Source organism: Phycodurus eques, chromosome 23, assembly GCF_024500275.1.
Source record: "Phycodurus eques isolate BA_2022a chromosome 23, UOR_Pequ_1.1, whole genome shotgun sequence".
In the NCBI taxonomy this organism is placed as follows: domain Eukaryota; kingdom Metazoa; phylum Chordata; class Actinopteri; order Syngnathiformes; family Syngnathidae; genus Phycodurus; species Phycodurus eques.
Window position 1 is genome coordinate 1,172,888 of NC_084547.1, and position 18,792 is coordinate 1,191,679.

General features: G+C 42.6%; 1 protein-coding gene across 1 annotated transcript in view; it reads left to right on the forward strand.

Annotated features, from left to right (window-relative positions):
- The window catches only part of LOC133397801 (adhesion G protein-coupled receptor L3-like), a 125,771-nt gene that overhangs the window by 15,924 nt on the left and 91,055 nt on the right, over nucleotides 1-18,792 (forward strand). Inside the window, exons 3-4 of the mRNA XM_061669113.1 lie at nucleotides 476-589; nucleotides 9,173-9,238. The gene's annotated coding sequence lies outside the window, so the exon portion shown is untranslated. The remainder of the gene's footprint in view (nucleotides 1-475; nucleotides 590-9,172; nucleotides 9,239-18,792) is intronic.

Here is an 18,792-nt window from a genome sequence, read left to right on the forward strand (position 1 = left end):
GCCCTAATAAATCAGCCATTAAAAAGCCCGCGTGACCTGGATTCACACAGTGGCGGACGGCATCACTGTGGGAACCGCGACAAATGTATCAAAACACCGCTTCATAATTCAAATAATAATCACAGATGATATATAGATTTGAGTTTGAGTTTTTTAAATATTTCTAATAAAATATCACAGTCATATAATTTTTCAATTACATACCAAATGTATTTGACATTTTTTTTCTTGAAACTAAATATATTTTGAAACTATTTATTTGATATTTGTTGTATTGACTATATCTGATGAATATATTTAAAAATTTGGAATTAATAAACACTAAGTAAATACATTTAAATGAGATCAGTTGAACATACAATGAACAAAATATTTATTAGGTTCCATATATTTTGACAGTGCAATATTTCTTTAATATATATATATATAAATATATTTTAATAGCATTTCAAAATGTTTCCTTTCTGCTTTTTAGGCTGTCCGGTGACTTTGCGATGTGGAACCTGAGGACGTCCGATCGGATTTAGCAGAGCGTTCGGGACTGAAAATCCTTCCCGTGCCAAAGTAGGAACAGCATTCACTTCATTAGGTACACCCGCACGAGCACACGCCATATTTTGCATTCTCTTCCCGGCGGCCGTGCATATTTTAGCCGGCATACATTGTTTGCATTGCTCCCCCAGCCCTCCATTGAGGTTTTATGCCTGGTTTTTTTTTTTACGACGCCATATTCAACAGGAACAAGGCATAAAAACTGGCACCGGGGGCGGAAGTGCCATGTCAGCTCTTTTGATAAGTCGGCGGGGTCTCGTATTGTGTTTTCACGACAGCGCGGGGGGCCGACCCACGCTCGGCTATAGACACATTCCAGGGTAATCCCATATTAGCACACGTGAATTCATTTGCAACCCCCCCCCCCCCCCCCCCCCCAAAAAAAAACAGAATAAAAAAAAAAAGAGCGAGGGCGGTAAATGTTGCTGACGCAGGAGTAATGGCATTAGGCGCGAAGTGAAAATAAAACATTTGAATCACAGCGAGAGGCCGTAAAGCTGCTCCGCGTTTCACTGCCTCATCCGCAACGTGTCACGCCGCGCGCCCACCCGAAACGCATCAGACACTGCTGAAAAAGACGTCCCGGTGTTTAATCCTTTCCGCGTCAAAAGCAGTTTTCTTCTTGATGCGACAGTCTTTGATGTCAAAAGTTGCACATCAGTCACTACAGTGGACGTGTACTTTGATGTCAAAGCTGCATATCAGTCACTACAGAGGACGTATACTTTGATGTCAAACGTTGCGCATCAGTCACTACAGTGAATGTATACTTTGATGTCAAAGGTGTGCATCAGTCACTACAGTGGATGTATACTTCGATGTCAAACGTTCCACATCAGTCACTACAGGGGACGTATATTTTGGTGTCAAAGTTGCGCATCAGTCACTGCAGTGGATGTTCACTTTGATGTCAAAGGTGTGCATCAGTCACTACAGTGGACGTATACTTTGGTGTCAAACGTTGCACATCAGTCACTACAGTGGACGTATACTTTGATGTCAAACGTTGCACATCAGTCACTACAGTGGACATATACTTTGATGTCAAACGTTGCGCATCAGTCACTACAGTGGACGTGTACTTTGATGCCAAAAGTGTGCATCAGTCACTAAAAAGGAAAAATGTATTTGGTGTCAAAGTTGTGCTTCAGTCAATACAGAGGACATGAGGTCTTTGATTTCTAACATCCGTTTTTTATTTTCAAGTTTGCTCATTCGTGGACTTAGTCTTTGATGTTCAGAGTGTGCGAGTATGCTAACATTGTCAATATTATTATTGTATTATAACATTGTCAATATTATTATTATTTTCAATTGAATTGACTCAACTCTTTTTAGGTCTATTTTTGCCGGTGTGCTTTTCCCAAAATGTAATTTCTTCAGACTTGTGATTGGCTGAAATGACCTCATGGTGTTGTGTTGCTGCCAATGATAAGCAGCCACAGACAAAATATCGCCCGGGTCAATATCTTCTACCGTCGACAACACATTTCCTCCCATTACAGACAGTCTGCTCGTTAGGATGGAACGACACACAAACTCCAGTGTAATTTCATCCGGCTGCCGTTGTCAGGACGACGCCACTTTGCGCGTCGATGTGTGTTTATGAGCGTTGCTCTTCATTAGGAACCGTGTGCCTTCGCAGAACCGCGGTCACTTAAAGGGCTTGCGACGCTCCGCTCGGTATCCGTGTAGACGGGTGGGGGTGGTGGGGGCTACTGCTGCTTCCTCGCCGGTTGCCGTTGCCCGGGGTAACCAAAGTGGCCCAGGTCTGGACGGCGTTCAAATTGGCGAACGCGTGCTGACACTTTGTGGGGCCCGCGGAAAGGTCTCCCTTTCAATGCAAACGACCTGCTTTGCATGATTTGGAGACACCTGGGCTGAAATCCCGACGCGAAAACAAATGGCGGCGCTTTCAGATAACACGAGGCAAATCTGAATGTCATCCCAGGACATTATGGTCAGACGCACACCCACGGGCGGCTTCTATGGGCAAGCATTGAAATTGAAACCGTTGAAAATCAATAGGGTGGGAAACTTCATCACACACAAGACATTTGGTGGAGATTAGTTGATTCAAAGCAAAATGGCAGATTTTCAGTGCCCTTTCATGCATGGTTTCCTGAGACTTGTGTTTTTTTTTTTGGGGGGGGGGGGGGGGGTGGAACTGAACCAAAATGACAACTTCAAAGCAGAATAGTAGACTTCTTGTTTCTTTTCAGACTTTTTTTTTTTTTTTTTTTTTTGTACACGTCTGAGATGCCTCCCAAATTTCATGTTGCTAAGTCAAATAGAAACTGGGGGCTGAATTGTTTCTGGTTAAATTCTAGAAAGGCAAAATGGCAGACTTCCTGTTTCTTTTTGTTTTGTTTGTGGGTCTCCTCATGATTAACTTTTAAATTTCATGTTCCGAAGTAAGAATGGATTCAGGGGCGGAATTTTCAAAGAAATCCAAGGGGTGGGAGGACTCACTACTTGGGTAAGTGCTGCTGTTTTGGTTAGCAACATTGTCGAGCTAGATTTGCCACTAGTCCACAACTTCAAAGCGAATACAACTCCTTGGCCTTTCTTTCGGTTACAAAGCTTTTTTTTGTGTGTGTGTGTGGTCTGAGCTTGTCCAACTCCGGTATAAAGTGGAGAAAATCCACCCAGTGGGGAAACTAGAGCCAGATGAATAACGATCGCACATGTTTTGCTTTGCCCGTGACATATTCTCTATCCCCTACCCCGTCTCCCTTTTAAGGTGAGAAATCCCAAATTCTTTCCATCCAAAAATCGCCTGCCACTCTGCCACGAGTGGTTACCCGGGATGCGGGGGTGGCGGGGGGGGGGGGGGCTGTTAGTTTGCTGCCTGACAAGCGGCAGTAATCAGAAGCTGTCGGCTGTGAAGCGTCCTCTGCCGTGAGGTGGAATTGACGGCCTCAACCGGGGGAAAAATAGACAACGTAAGGTCCCGCCTCGGCATATTAGCCGGCAAAATGGTTGTTTGTCAGCAAAAAGGGAGTCGCTGGAGTGCGTCCTCGTCGTCATACATCACCGTCAAGCTGCGTTTTACATTCCTCCCAATACCAAACATTGCATTTCCATATTTGTTCCATCCCCTGCTCCCGAAGCCGTAAAAACAGCGAGCTGCGGAAATTATTGATATGCATCTGTTTACCTCCGCCGTGCGCATCCCGGGGGTGCCGTCCCACCCGTCTGTCCTTCATTTCTTTTAAAGATAGCCCTGTACAGGGGCCAGAACGCGGGGGAGGCTGCAATCTGGTTCCACCTGACAAATCCTTTGCGTCGACTTCCACGGCTCTGGCTAAAATCTGGATCAAAAGTTCAAATCGTCATATGTAAAATATAATAACGTAGCGATATTTCTTACCAAACCTCTTTTTACAATAACTTGATAAGGGGGGGGAGGGGGCGGGGGTTCAACAGTAACCCTGTTTTAACCTCGGCATTATCTTTTGTATTTCACATGTACGATGACTGCAAAACCATTAATATGATTGTAAACCATATTAATGTAAACCCTCTTACAATGTGACCCGTGACAAGTAACGAGTTTGACCCCCGTGCGCCGCAGCGTCTTTGATGTCAAAATTGTGCATCACCTCAGTGGACATACGGTAGGATTTGGTTTCAAAGGTGCAAAGGTTTTTCTTGAGTTACGATGAATCTACGAGCACCCCCCCACCCCCCCAAACAAACAAAAATTCCGGCTTCTGATTGGCTTAAATGACCTGATGGTCACGTGTTCTTTTTTACATCAGATTTCCATATTTGTTTAATTTTCCAGCTCCCAAAGCTGTAAAAACGACTACCTGCAGAAATGATTGATTTGCATCTGTTTATCTTTGCCGTAAGCAAACCGATGGTGCACTCCTCTGTTCTTCTTTTTTTTTTTTTTCTTCTTTCTTTTCTTTCTTTTCTTTTTTTCTAACAGTGGCGAGGACGCAGGGAAGGCTGCATCGCGGTGCCACCCTCCTCCGGAGTTTTATTTACAAGCCGAGCCTGGCAATAAAGAGCGCAATTTATGAGTTACTTTTTAATTAGAAATAATGTCTTGTAGCGTTTAAGTGATGGATGGTTTAATCAATATATAGAGCGAGCCGGCCCGATGATCAACGTCCCGCACAGTAGCCTAACTTAACACTTTGCCTTTCACAAGAAAGATGCACTGTTGACTTTCTTTTTTTCGTCGGAGTGAATCAAGCTTGCCCCGTCACGGCGCATTTAAGCAAGTATGCAACCTCAGTGAAAGCGCTTTGCGGCGGCGGCTTTAAGGAGGACGACTTCTCGACGGCGCATCCGCTCCAATGCGATGTGACAAGCTGGGAGAAATTTCGTTCACACTCTGCACTTGCTGGCAGTCGCTCGTTACTTTTGCAGTTCAAAAATCCAAACACTGGATGGAAAACTTCCCCCCCCCCCTTTGAATTGATCCACAGTTGCAGACATAATAATATTTTCTTATTATGGCACATGGCTTTTGTAAGAAAATTTGTCAGATGCATACAGTCGTGAAAACAATTATTAGACCGCACTAGTTTCTTCAATTTTCTTCATTTTAATGCCTGTTACATGTCCAATTTTGACATGCTTGAGCATAATTGCTTGTCATAATTGCTTTTGTCATCAATACATTTGTCCAAACAAAAATACCTTTAATTGTGCCAGCCATTAAAAATGAAGAAGAAACTGAAGAAACAAGGGTGAGCTAATATTTTTTTTTTTCATGACTGTAGTGTTGGTGAGGTGCTTAGCATTAACGAGGCACATTGTTGATATACTGCAATAATAATAAACAGGGGTGTACAAACATATGGCCACATAAAATGATGTGGCGGGCCGGATCTGGCCCCGGGGCCTTGAGTTTGACACCTGTGCTTTAACGTCACACCGCGAAAAACAAAAAAATGTTGCCAAGAATATTTCTCTTATTTTTTTTCCAAGTACAGGTTAAAAACTTTCTTTTTTTCCTCATGCTTTTTAGAGGATTTCCACTTTCTAATGATATGTCTTTTAATTGCACTTGTATTTTTTTCCCTCTTTGTTTTAAATGTTTATAAGCTGTTTCCCCCACCAATCCCCCTTTTTTTTATTTTATTTTTATTTTTTTAAAAGTGCTTTTAATCATGTACCTTGGGTATGAAATGCGCTATATCAATCAATTTGCTTTGCTTTGTTATTTGTAGTCAAAACTAATCTGGTTCCACTTAAAATAAGTAAAAGTATGTAACTTGTTTTAATATGGTGACAATTTTCAGATATAATATATATATATATATATATATATATATATATATACAAAAAAATGTAAAAGATACAAATAAAAGTTAGTGAAGTGAAAATGACCTATGATGAGTTTTATTTTAAGTGTAATCGGATTAGTTTTGACTAGAAATAAGACAAACACTCTTGGTAAGGTTTTGAGTTTTTGCGGTTACAGGGGTCCTTTTGTCACTTTGGGTTTCACAGGGATTGGGAATTAGCGATCAAAAAGGCAAAATCTAGCATACCGCCTAGCTCAAGGCGAACAGACGAGCTAATCTTAGCCGCACAGGTGCGTATCACCTGTGCTTGAAAACCAGACACAATGACTTGCCTTCTCACTGCTCAGCGTTGCGTTCACTGCCCCAGGACTTAATAAGAACTATGACATAGATCTATGCTCTCGTCAATGCTTAACTTGACCACACTCCGTCTTGACCCGGAGTGGGTTCTTTCCGCCGTCGCGCCTTCTGCTGAGCTTATCGGGCCTCCTTTGTGCAACGTAAGCCCGCAGATAAGAAGTATGTTAGGGCCGGGGTTACTCACGTCTGTCTTGTTCATTCATCGCAATCCCGCTAATTCCCTCCCGGAAAAAAAAGCGTTATTCCCCCCCTCCAGAATCCCAGAATGCAGGTGTTGCAACACACAGAGGGCACGCCTGATCTGTCCCGTGCAAACATTTAGTCACCAGCGCCGGCTTTTGTATTCCCGTCGAGTGCTGTTAACCCCCCCCCAATATGTACACGCTTTGTGGAGTGTACACATGGCTAATCTCATTGACGTTGTAAAAACATTCTCCTGATAGGTATGCAGCGTGAGCCCGTGATGACAGACGGGAATTATTCTGCTTTTGTTGTACTCGCACCTGCTTTATTTCGGGCTGGGAAGACAAAACACACCAAGAAATCATTCCCTTCTTCTCCCGGATTTAAATATCATCACGTTAGATTACGTTGCTGGCGCTACTTCGGAAAATAACATCGAGACTCGACAAAGACAAATGCATTCAAATAAGAGCATTGGTAGTATGCGTAACATTAGGAAAATGCGTAGCAATATAATCAACTAATTGCTGCCGTTTCTGAAATGGAAAAAAAAAAAAATGAATGAAATTTTGTCCCTAACCACAAATAGTGGGAGTAGCATGTTGAGTGGAGGGACAAATGCTGGGTGGTACGGCGTCCAGGAGATTGATTGAGAGATTTAGACGGGGACCTAATTGTGCCACGCGCCATCTGCCCGACTTCCGGAACCTGCCGAGCGTATGACGGCTTCCAGCGGACTCGCTGACAAGCAGATGTGCGCGGCGGCGACATCGCTTCGCGACTTGCCATCTCGTTTCTTTTAAAGACCCAATTAAGTAAATCTCTTGAATTGAAACCAAAATTGCAAAGGAACAGCTTGGGGGACAAGGTAACACTGTGTAGCGATAGCAAGACGCGTAGCGTTAGTAAGGAGAATAGCGTAGCACGGTGCAAAGTAGCTAGTTGGAAAGTATTTGTAAGATTCATAACATCATAGCCCGCCAAACTCTCTGAATGCAAGTTCATAAATGATCCTAACTTAGGCTGGGGGAAAATAAAACATCTAATAACTCTGGTGAGTAGACTTGAAAAATAGGTTGAAACACAATTTCTGCCTCAAAGCTCCGCCGGGACGAAAAAAATAAAAATAAAGTTCAAACCATGTTTGCGCCACTGGAACCAACATTACACACGGACAGTTATTGCAGATGGACGCAGATAAACTTTGCCAAAAATGACACAGAAGTGTCTGTAAGTGATTTTTAAGACAGTTAGATGTGTAATGTACATACTGTATAACATGAGTATGAGTGAGCTCAATGATAGTTAGCATTTTTTTAAAATCTAAAATGACATCATTAGCACACTAATGCTAACCACGATTAAAGGAAAGCGCCAAAAATGATAGCGGAGCGTCTGTGAGTGATTTTTAAGACACTGTTAGATGTGTAATTTACATATAACATGTTTTATGAGTGAGCTGAATAGTTGTTAGCGTTTTATTTGATCGTTTGCATGCTAATGCTAATCGCGATTGCTAACCGTTTAGCATTTAGCATTTTGCCGTCTCAAATTGTGAGCACCAAATTTCTACCACACACTCAGCACCAACATATGCAGTTAAGGATCGATGTCCATCGCTCATAAATGAGAAATAAAATGTGTTAGTCGTAAAAAAAAATTATATATATATATATATATATATATGTATATATATAATTAATAATAATTGGGGGGCGTGGTGATGATTATTTGATTATTCGACCAATAATCAATAGGAGAATCGATTCTAAAAAGATTCGATAGTGACAGCCCAAATCCTAACTACTTAATAAACCAATTTCACTCGTGTCTTCATACAATCGTCATAACGGCAAAGTCATGAACTAGTTTCACAAATGAATGCATATTGCATATCTCAGAAGTACCACCATTTATTTTGTTGTCTGCTCTGGTGTGAATGCAAAATGGCTGCCTCGTCCTGGCACTTCAGCTCACAGATCCCGCTGGTGTACTGGAGCAACATAAGGAGTCTCTGATTCCAGTGGCATTAACGGTAAAGACAAGCGAGAGAGAGACACTAAGATGCATTTGTGTTAGTTTTCATGGAAAAGAGAGAAAAATCTTATATATCCCAAAACGTAATTAGCATTTCCAGGAAACATGTTGCAAATCCTAAAAATGTATTTGGGACACCTAACGACGAAGATATTTTGTAATAAAAGTTTGAAAAATATTACTCCATAATGTTTTTTCTCTCTCAAAAACAATTTTGACCGTTTGATGGATAACAACTGCCAATAATTCAAATACTCATATAAGTAAAACGAATTGATTTTGAATTTGACACAGGACGGCATTAATACGATAGCATTAGTAAGAAGCATAGCATTAGCGAGACACCTAGCATTAGGAAGCGCGTAGCACAGCAGGGCTCGAGTTTAATGTAATTTGCGGAAGCAAAACAATTTGTCTTGTTTCTATTAGTGCTGCTATTGACGGAATGCATTTGCATAAATCAATCCTCCCCCCCCCCCCCACACACACACAGACACACACACACACAATTATGCAATACAGAAGACTGGCAGATGAATTTACATTAAATTCGTTAATCAATACATTAATTTGCTGGCAGAGTGACGGGCAACATGGGACGTGATTAAATAGCAACATTTGTCTGGTATAAAAAGGAAAACCCAAAGGAAATTCGGAATGCAAACGGCCATTAGGATTTTGAATGTGTGCTTTTTGATGTGCCTGCGCTGTCTAATAAAATGTGAGGTCGAATTCATCTTTATTCTGTTTTGTTTTTTTCTGTTTTTCCCCAGAATAAAAAGAATGCTGGGAGGCACCTGATTGGACGCCAACTGTCCGGCTGGGCATTTGCAAATAAGGTAATCAGTGACATTTGCATACCGAATATGTTGTGTTCAAGATGTTGTGAGGTCTGCCCCCAGGGTGGTCAGCGCATAAAAATATTATGAAATTAAATATTTCTAAAACTGAAATACATAGTATAACATAAAAAGAAAATTTCGACAATTTATATTTTTTTAAATAAATACCGGTTTTGTTGCTGTGCTATTTTAAAAAATACATAAACTAAAATAAATAATCAAAAAAGCAAATTAAAGACTTACTATTTCTAAAAGAAACAAAAAAAAGAACATACAAAGCATTAATAAAACTGAAATTTCTAAAATCAAAAAACCCAATAAAATATGTGCTGTTTGTAAAAGTTAAATAAAATAGTTTCAATTGTTTTATTTAAAAAAATAGTAATTACACAAAACAATAATATACTCAAATGTAATTTTTTTCTGAAAAAGATTGTGTGCATTTTGTAAAGATAAACTGCAATGTGCACTATTTCTAAAGATACAATAAAATACAAAAAAGTGAAAGAAAATACAATTTAATTGGTATATTACATTGTATTACAAAAATATTCTATTACTTTGTTTACATATGTATGTATGTATTCACTTATGCATTAGTTTTTTGTTCATGTATTATTATTATTATTATTATTCTAATGCGTTATGTATAGCACTTTACTACAGCTGCTGTTGCTGTTAAAGTGCTTGAAAAGTCGTATTTCATCAAGATGTTGTTTGTAATCTAAAAAAAAAACGGAATTATATGTAAATATGAATTTAGAAATCTGGTGCTATTTTAAAAAAAAAAAAAAAAAAAAAAAAAACAACTCCAAATGAAATAAAAGGGCCGCCCGGCCAGCGCGCTTGACATTTTGCATCCTCGGCCTGCTGCAGCCGCTTTCGTCATTACTATTCAGTAGATGCACTGTTTGGCACAAGGACGGGAAAAAAAAAGTTTGCATAATTTATTCAAAGCCGTCGTCAACGTTTGAAAAATGACAGGCGGCCCTTTTAACTAAATAGACACACTTCGGCCCGCACATAAAAAACCAGAGAAAACTTTATTCGTGTACGACTGCTCCGCTTCTGGTAGAATACATTAAACGTTGCGATGAATTGGACTGGATTTGACGTTGGGACTCTCGGTCGCCACGCCGTGTCTCGACTCCTGTCCGCGGAGGGAAAATTGACGTTTGTCCTTCGGTATTCAAATGGCTTCGGTGTGCGGAGAAAGCCGTCTTGCTCGTGTCTTGCCCAGTGCAATCGTAAAAGAAGTGTCTCTTTCTATTGAATAAGCAAATGAGGAGTGCATGTATTTATTCCATTTTGCTGCATTGACATTCAGCAAATGCAGCTGTACAGCCGTTACGATTACCATTATGCGACATTATTATCAGGCACTGTCAATCAAAATTGAGCATTATGAACATTAGAAAGAAAGGAACTGATTTTGTTTTTTAACCAAAAAAAGAAAAGAATATTCAAACCATCCATCCACAAACTACCAAGCAGGAAATAAGTCTAAAATCTATCAAATCTTCTTTATAACAATAAACATAACAATGTGGCACATCAGTTTCAGTAAGGCACAAAGCATCAATAAGGCGCACAGTGTAACAAAGGTCCATCACGGCACTAAGACGTCAAGCTTGTTTGACGATAACATTAGTAAGAAATGTAGATTAGTAAGAGACATAGCATTAAAAAAAATCGCAGAGCATTTGTAAAGCGCATAACATTAGCGAGGTGAAACGCATTAGTGAGGCGCATAGTTATGGTAAGACGAATATTTTTAAGGTGCACAGAGTTGGACGACTACAGTATTCGGCCTTTGGCAGAGTGAAATGAGCTTTTAAAGTCCTAAAGCAGACGTTTCCTAGGGGGAGAGGCGCATAAAACTGCTCCCCGACCATTCAGGTGTGTCCGCAGAAATGTGTCGGCGTAAATCGGGTTTTTCATTATCGCCCCGAGCGATTTCAGTCACGTCGGCGCATTCCCGATGGAACAATGTCCAACATATCTGGTTGCGGTGTGACACAATGTCAAGCAATCCTCCAGTTTCCCGTTTTAAAAAGACCAAACTGGCTTCTGCGGCATCCAAGCCCTTGAAATTCGAGTCACAATTATATTCCTGTCTTTCCTTCTAGGTCAGGTCAGGCCAAAAAGAGAAGTACTTTGCTGCATCATTCTGTTTCTTTGTATTGTGCAAGTTAATTGTCCTGCCGTCTTGTACAATAGAAATGTAATTATGAAGAACTGGTCCAGAGGAGTAATCGCATCAATTATAGGATAAGTATATTGCATGTGTACAGCTGCGTCAACGCGCAATTCGTGGACATTTTAAGGCCGTTGTCCTCAGTTGGAAAAGGACGGAGCGGCCTCTACAAGTCAGCAGTGAGATCCTGCCCCAAGTGGAGGAGTTCAAGTATTTTTCGGGAGTCGGGGGAGAATGGAGCGGGAGCTCGACAGGTGGATCGGTGCCGGTTCTGCAGTGATGCGGACTGTCGTGGAGAAGAAGGAGCCGAAAGCCGACGCTTTCGATTTTCCGGCCGATCTACGTTCCCACCCTCAGCTGTGGTCACGAGCTGTGGGTCGTGACTGAAAGAACAAAATTGCGGATACAAGGAGCTGAAATTAGTTTCCTCCGCAGGGGGTCCGGGTTCTCCCTTAGAGGCAGGATGAGAAACTCGGTCATCTGGGAAGGGCTCAGAGTAGAGCCGCTGTTCCTCTGCATTGGGAGACTCTGGAAGAGGTGGCTCGGACATCTGTTTAGGATACTTCCGAGACGCTCGCTGGTGATGGTGTGCCAGGCGCGACCCACCTGGAGGACCCCGGATATTGGAGAGACTATGTCTCTCGACTGGCCTGGGACTGTCTCGGGATCCTCCCGGAAAAACTGGACTGAGTGGCTAGGGTAAGGGAATTCTGGCCTTCTCTGATTAGGTTGCTGACCCTGCGATCCAACCCCGGATAAGCGGAAGAAAATGGATGGATGGATGGATGGATGGATGGATTATTTCATTCATTCTTAATGTGCCTGTTACCATTGAAGATTGGTTTACATCAAAATGGACTTTTCAGGCATAGCTTCTTGAGACTTTTTTTGCGGGTCTACTCACGCCTGCAGAATTTCATGTGGCTAAGTGAAACTGGCTTTCTATTTTGATAACGACAAAGATATGAAGCAATTTGGAGAGGCACTACTCACTCGATATTAGTTCAGAGGCGCCAAAGTCTCGTTCAATTTGGACACGGAGCAGAGACCGGTCTCACCCAGCGACTGGCACTGAATTCCTGGACCAGTTGGTTTGGACGTGGGTGGGGGGAGTTGTTGTTGTTGGTGGCGGCGGCGGGGGGGCTTCTGATTGACGGCCAACACACACAGCTGACGCCTCAGGCTGGCGAGTGGAATAACATCATCTGCACAAAGCATCACCGATGGCAAATATGTCCACTGGGAGGGCCAGGAAACGCGGAGACAAATTCAGAACGGATAGTTTGGCGACTCTTTGGCAGACAAATTGAACGACGACATAAAAATAAGCCTCTCTCCATGAGAATGATGATAGCCACATCTCATTAAAGGATGAATTAAAGCCCATCCCGCTTAAAGTCTGTTACTATCTCCAAAGTTGAACGGCGCCATTGAGTATGATGGATACCTCCGGAACGAGATTGGAAAATGAGTGATGGGTCGCAGCCGTCAGGGAAGTGGGGACCCGAGCGGCATCAATTTGGGAACTTGTTTTTAGACAATTTATCGGTGGGATGACTGCACGTCGGAGGTGAAGAACAAAAGACTACTAAGAAGCCTGCAGTACTGGGACATTTTTCAAATTTACTTATTTAACCTTTATTTATCCAGGTGAAGCAGATGAGAACAGATTCTGATTTGCAATGCCGACTTGGCAGCAGACATCTAATGAAAATACAGTAAAAGCAAAAATGTCAACAAACTGCTGTGCAGTGGGATATCGTTACATAATGCAATCAGAACAGACAAAAAACAAAAAGGTGTAGCGATCATGTACAGTATCCTCACTAACCTAAAACAATGATCATTTGGGGCCAAAATTTGAAAAGAAATGAAGAGGTTAGAAAAACTGCTGGAACGGATTGTGGGTGGTGGTATGCGCGGTGAGCAGAGAGCGAAGACAGGGCTGGGGGTCTTGGCAATGCGAGTTTAATAGATAAACATGGACCAGGGAAAGAAAAATAACGAGGGCCCTCCTTCCACCTTTCTCATGTACGGAGCTAATAATAACGTTCCCAAAATTCCTAAATTCTCACAATAAAATTCCTGCCAATTAAACAATATTTTACACATTTATTTCAAAAATTCACACACACTTTCGCAGAAATTGAATTTTTATCATTGATGGATTTTTTTCTTTTTTGGCCACACTCTCAATAGAACGAGCGCACATTTTCGGGGGTGGGGGCCACGCTACTCTTTTGCTAGCCCGAGGCAATTACCGCCTCCCTCGCTCCGAGCGGGCCCAACAGTTGTTTGCGGCACAAGTGGACGGGTAGCGCTGCACCAGAGTGCAATTACGGACTTGGACCGAGGAACCGCAATGGTGAACGCTCCACTCGGCGTGGAATAAAATGCGCCGTGGTGCGTCGTATATCCCCCTAACGTACAAGATTACATGTTTTATTCTTTCCAGTCTAATCCCTCAGCCCTCGTTTGTATCAATCCAAATCCTTCACTCCGATCCATGTTGTGCATTTTTAATGGCGGCGACTGGAACAGAAGGGCCTAATTCGGCTCTTTCTCTTTAAGCCTGGGGCCAGCGCATCTTTAGATTACGGCGCAGTGTTTTTACGAAGTCTCTTCTGCCGAGTCATTTGTATTCAATAAAAAGTAAAGTCATTGAAATGTATGCTGATTCATTTAATTCGTTAAATTTTGGCACCAAAAAAAAAAAAAAAAAAAAAAACCTCCATATTTCTGTTATATTTCTGTCAGTGTAATTATTTATTTCAATTTATTGAATTGTGGCACAAGAAACACTCCCAAAATAAATAAATCAAAACATAAACTTTTTAAATTAATTATTTGCATTTTCGCTTTGACTTTTTTTAATTAAAAAAAAATCTAATAAATGAATAGAGTCCGCAGTCATTTATCCCCTTTAAATACTGGCACAATAAACATAATACATGTTTTACTTCCTGGATGTAAAAAAAACAAAAAAACAAAATATTAATTTCTCCTAATTTAACTGGTGCTTTGATTACATAACAGTGCTACTGTATACAAAAAAAAGAAGGGGAAAAAACTGAAAAATACCTCTGTCCTGCTTCCAGTAAATATAAAATACCCCGGTTGACAGAAAAAAAAAAAAAAAGACTTGCTTGGAATTCAAGGAGCAAAGTGATCTATCATCGGGTGTTTGAGGTCTCAGTAAGATCAGGCACCTCGAGACCGGCGGCGGTGATTCTGTTTTTTTTTTTTTTTTTTTTTTTTTTTCCTCTCCCCCCCTGCAGCCCTGAGAGCATTTGCCTTGACAAGAGAGGCGTGTATTGCTCTCTTTGTTCCGAGACGTCCCCCCCCCCCCATGAGGATGTTTGCCCAGACCAATCAAACTCCATTCACTTCTCGTCTGAGGACTGCCAGACCCCACCGCCTGACTGCAGCGAGCGCTCGACACACACTCGCTTGGCAGGCGCCTCGGCGCTGTGGCTTGGGTGGGGAAAAAAACAAACGGTCCCCCCTCCATTAAAGATGATTATCTTTGTGCATTTTCTTGAAGAAAGCCTTTGGGAGAAGTGCTAGGTACAAGGAAGGCTTCAGAAATGGGTTGATTTGATGTTTTTCAGGCTGGGATAGGGGCGCGCCATCTCCACACCTCAAACCATGAGATTGCAGAAGGTGCAGCTTAAAGGTTGAATGAAGTGGGGACAGTGGTCCACTGGGGACTTTATTTGCGGTTGTGTGCCATCACTGTCCGGTGTCGAAGGGGATTTTTTTTAATCATAATTCATTGACTGGTGGCCGTTTTCAAAGCAGAGCTCCTCGTATTGCCAGCCGTTTTAGAGCACTTTGACTGATGTCTGAAGACGCACAAAATATTGTGTTCTGTGACAGTATAAGCTCCGAGTAGACTCTCTTCTTTTAGCAAAAATAAGAAAGTTTGTTTCTTGCTTTTTCCCTTCTTCAGTGATCAGCAGTAAAACATGGGAACACCGATGATGTCTGACAAAAAAGCTGAGAAAATGATAACGGGACATAACGAGAATGCAAATGGTTCATCCCCAAACAGTGTAGTCCGCACCCCCTAAGGGTGGGTTGCATGTTGTGTGTGTTTTGATCACGTCCGCGTGATTAAGGAAGACATCAGTCCAAAATGTGCTTTGTTTTGATTTTTTTTTTCAGGGTCGGGCAGGGCAGCGGAGAGTTAGTGCGTGATGTTTATTTTCTCTTAAACCAGAGTCATGGGATTTCAGGAGCTGCATCTTAAGGCCTGCGTTGACTCCGAATGGGCTTTGTTTTGAAGGTGTATGCCTGAGAGAGGTGGTGCGCCATATCTATCCGGGGTGTTGAAAGGGTGTGTGGCTTTGAGAAATGCCATTGAAATGTGTTCTTTATGGTTTATTTCTATATTGTTTTGGTCTAAAAAAAACAGTCACAGAGAGCAGATGGTGGTATTAACATGGTAATTACTTTTGAATTGAGAGTATCGCCTGGCTGAGGATGCTGTGCAATTCCTGTTTTAAAGATTTCATTAGATTTTGTGCATGGATTCAGATAACGACATTGAAAAGCAATGCGCTGTTGGGATCAGCGCTACTGACATTGGAGTAGCACAGAAGCAGACGGCGAGCTGAAATTGATGTTTGTGTGTCTGTTGTGTGTGCCGTGGCTTTTTCCTCCTCCTCAAATCTGTCTGGGAATGAAGTGGAAAATTATGCATGCGGTGTTAGTCAGGAGGAAATTGAGATCTGAAGTCAAATACAAATAGGCCTACAAAGGAATCTAGTGTAAAAGTCAACTTTGGAAACGGCGAAGGAGCCTTTTGTTGCTTTTAAGTGACTCTGGAGTGACTGAGAAATGGCTGAATTTTACAATGTTCCAGATCTGAGAGATAACTGAGGAAAACTGCCTAGTTTTTACTTTAAGAACCTTTGGTAAGGCAGTGCTATGAGCTAAACTTGCTTGTCAGGTTCCAAGTGGCCCGTCTAGTAACTTTAGTGCAACGGAAAAAGGCCAAATTTACCCTGTTGCAAAGTAATGGGCTAGGCAGAGTGACGGAGTGAGTCTTTGGAGGGGTGGGCAATGTTATGATCTCGACGGGATTGTCACGTTCCAAGTGGTCCGTCTTTGTGACTCTGGAGCAATGGTAAGATGACCGAATTCACGCTGTTCCAGAGGAGAAAGATAATTCTCATGTCGAACCGTTTGAATCTTTTGCTGTGCAGTGTTCTGATCGGGACTTGCTTGTCAGGTTTTAAGTGGTCTTGTCTAAGTGACTCTGGGGCAATTAAAAAAGGCCAAATTCACCCCGGTTCAGAGCGAAGACCGGTTTGTTAGTCCATTCTGGTTTCATCTCTCCTATCATGCTGCCCAATTTCACCGTGCCTCAAGAATTACGTCATGTTTCAGCAAGCTGCACATCAATCATACCAATAACCCCGCCGATGCCGCCGACCCATATCCGGTTAAAACCCGCTTCCGTCGGCACAACAGCAAGGCAATATATCCACTCATCCATTTTCTGACCCGCTTCTCCTCACTAGGGTCGCGGGAGCGTTGGAGCCTATCCCAGCTACACCCTGAACTGGTTGCCAGCCAACCGCAGGGCACATAGAAACAAACAACTATTTGCTCTCACATTCACACCTACGGGCAATTTAGTGTCTTCAATTAACCTAGCATGCATGTTTTTGGGATGTGGGAGGAAACCGGAGTGCCCGGAGAAAACCTACGCAGGCACGGGGAGAACATGCAAACTCCACACGGGCGGGGCCGGGGATTGAACTCCGGTCCTCAGAACTTTGAGGCAGACGCTCTAATCAATCGTCCACCGTGCCGCCGCAGGGCAATATATTGATGCTGAAATCCATACGCATTTAAATCACGTTGGTTCTACAATCTTAACATACCCAAACAACTCAGTTGTGGGGAGAGCATGCCAATTGCTTCCGTTGCGTGATAAATGGCAGCCAAATAAGCGTTGCCGTGGTGACCAGGCCCACCTTGAGACAACTGTGCATATTGTCATTTTCTACGTGTCATTTCCTCTCATGGGTCAGGTTGTGTTCAGCAAAGGAGGGTTGGGTTGGGGGCGGGGGTTTGGGCGGTCCCACTACTTAAGCCGAGCCATCAGTCACACTCAAGAAGCTGATGATCATGAAGGACCAGTCATTGAGCGCGTGGGCTAAAGTTAGCGCTATTATCTGCCTGTCAGTGGCTGGCCGTGTCGGGGTCCCTCGCGGGGAGCCAATTCAGCGAGTGGATGCCTTGCTGCACACTTTGTCAAAAGCCTCAGGGATGTCAAAGTCTATTCATCTTCAACTTTCCAATATAGTCAGTAACTACAATTATCGGGGTTGACGCCAGAGTAATCCCAAAACAGTTTAATATCATTTCAGCATTACCCTTCCTTTTTTGGGAGGATGACACGGTTTTGCTATTTGCGCCAGGTCTTGGTCCTGAACATCCCCGAATAGCGAGGGTTCACTGTACAAAAATCCCCAAAATGTGACGTGTCGAGCCCCCCAACAAAATCCCAAATCTGACCGTCTTGGTTTTAATCACCAACCGCCGAAGATGTCCCTTAGCGAGCGCTCATCAATCAAACCCTGCGAGAGTGCCGCCACAGATTAACATTCATTATACACCTCATTTGCATAAACGGACGTGGCTGTCCTAGCTCCTGCGATAGCCCACCCATGCAAGATAGGCATCCAGCATTGGAACATGATCCCACTTCATTACAACATGTTAGGAGGGTGTGAGTCGAAAGGCTTCGGTATTGTTGTGGCGTGGCTTTGGCATGGAATGAAAGCGCTCGTGTGTCTTTCAGCTCCGGAAACTGCGTCCACAGAACATTTGTGTCACGCGAAGGGCACGGTGGCTCACATGTACATTTGTAGTTGTGTATTTAAATATGAAAAGTGTATGCAAAAAAAAAAAAGTATGTAAAACACTCCTTTCTTATATTTTGCGGGGGCAGCATTTCGGATGTTCCCCTCGGCAGAAAAGCCACCTCTCATGGCTAGAAACCAAAAGGACTCAGCAGGCTTTGTTTAATTCATTTGTTATTGTTTAAAGTCTGATTAGGAATAGTCAAGGTTGAGAATGTCTCGTGTCTCGTATATCTGGAGCAATGTTCCAGAGCAATAAGCCAAAAAGGGTAGGAATTGCTTATCGAGCCCATTCAAACCTGAACAAAAATGTTAAAAGATCTGGACTTGCTTGAACTGGTCAGGTTTTAACTCGTCCATCTAAGTGACTCTGGAGCAATTACAAAAGCCATTTTAACCAGTTCCAGGGCAAGGGATAATCCAAGTGTCTACTTCCTACTTTACAAACCTGAAGGGGGCAGTTCTATGAGCTGGAC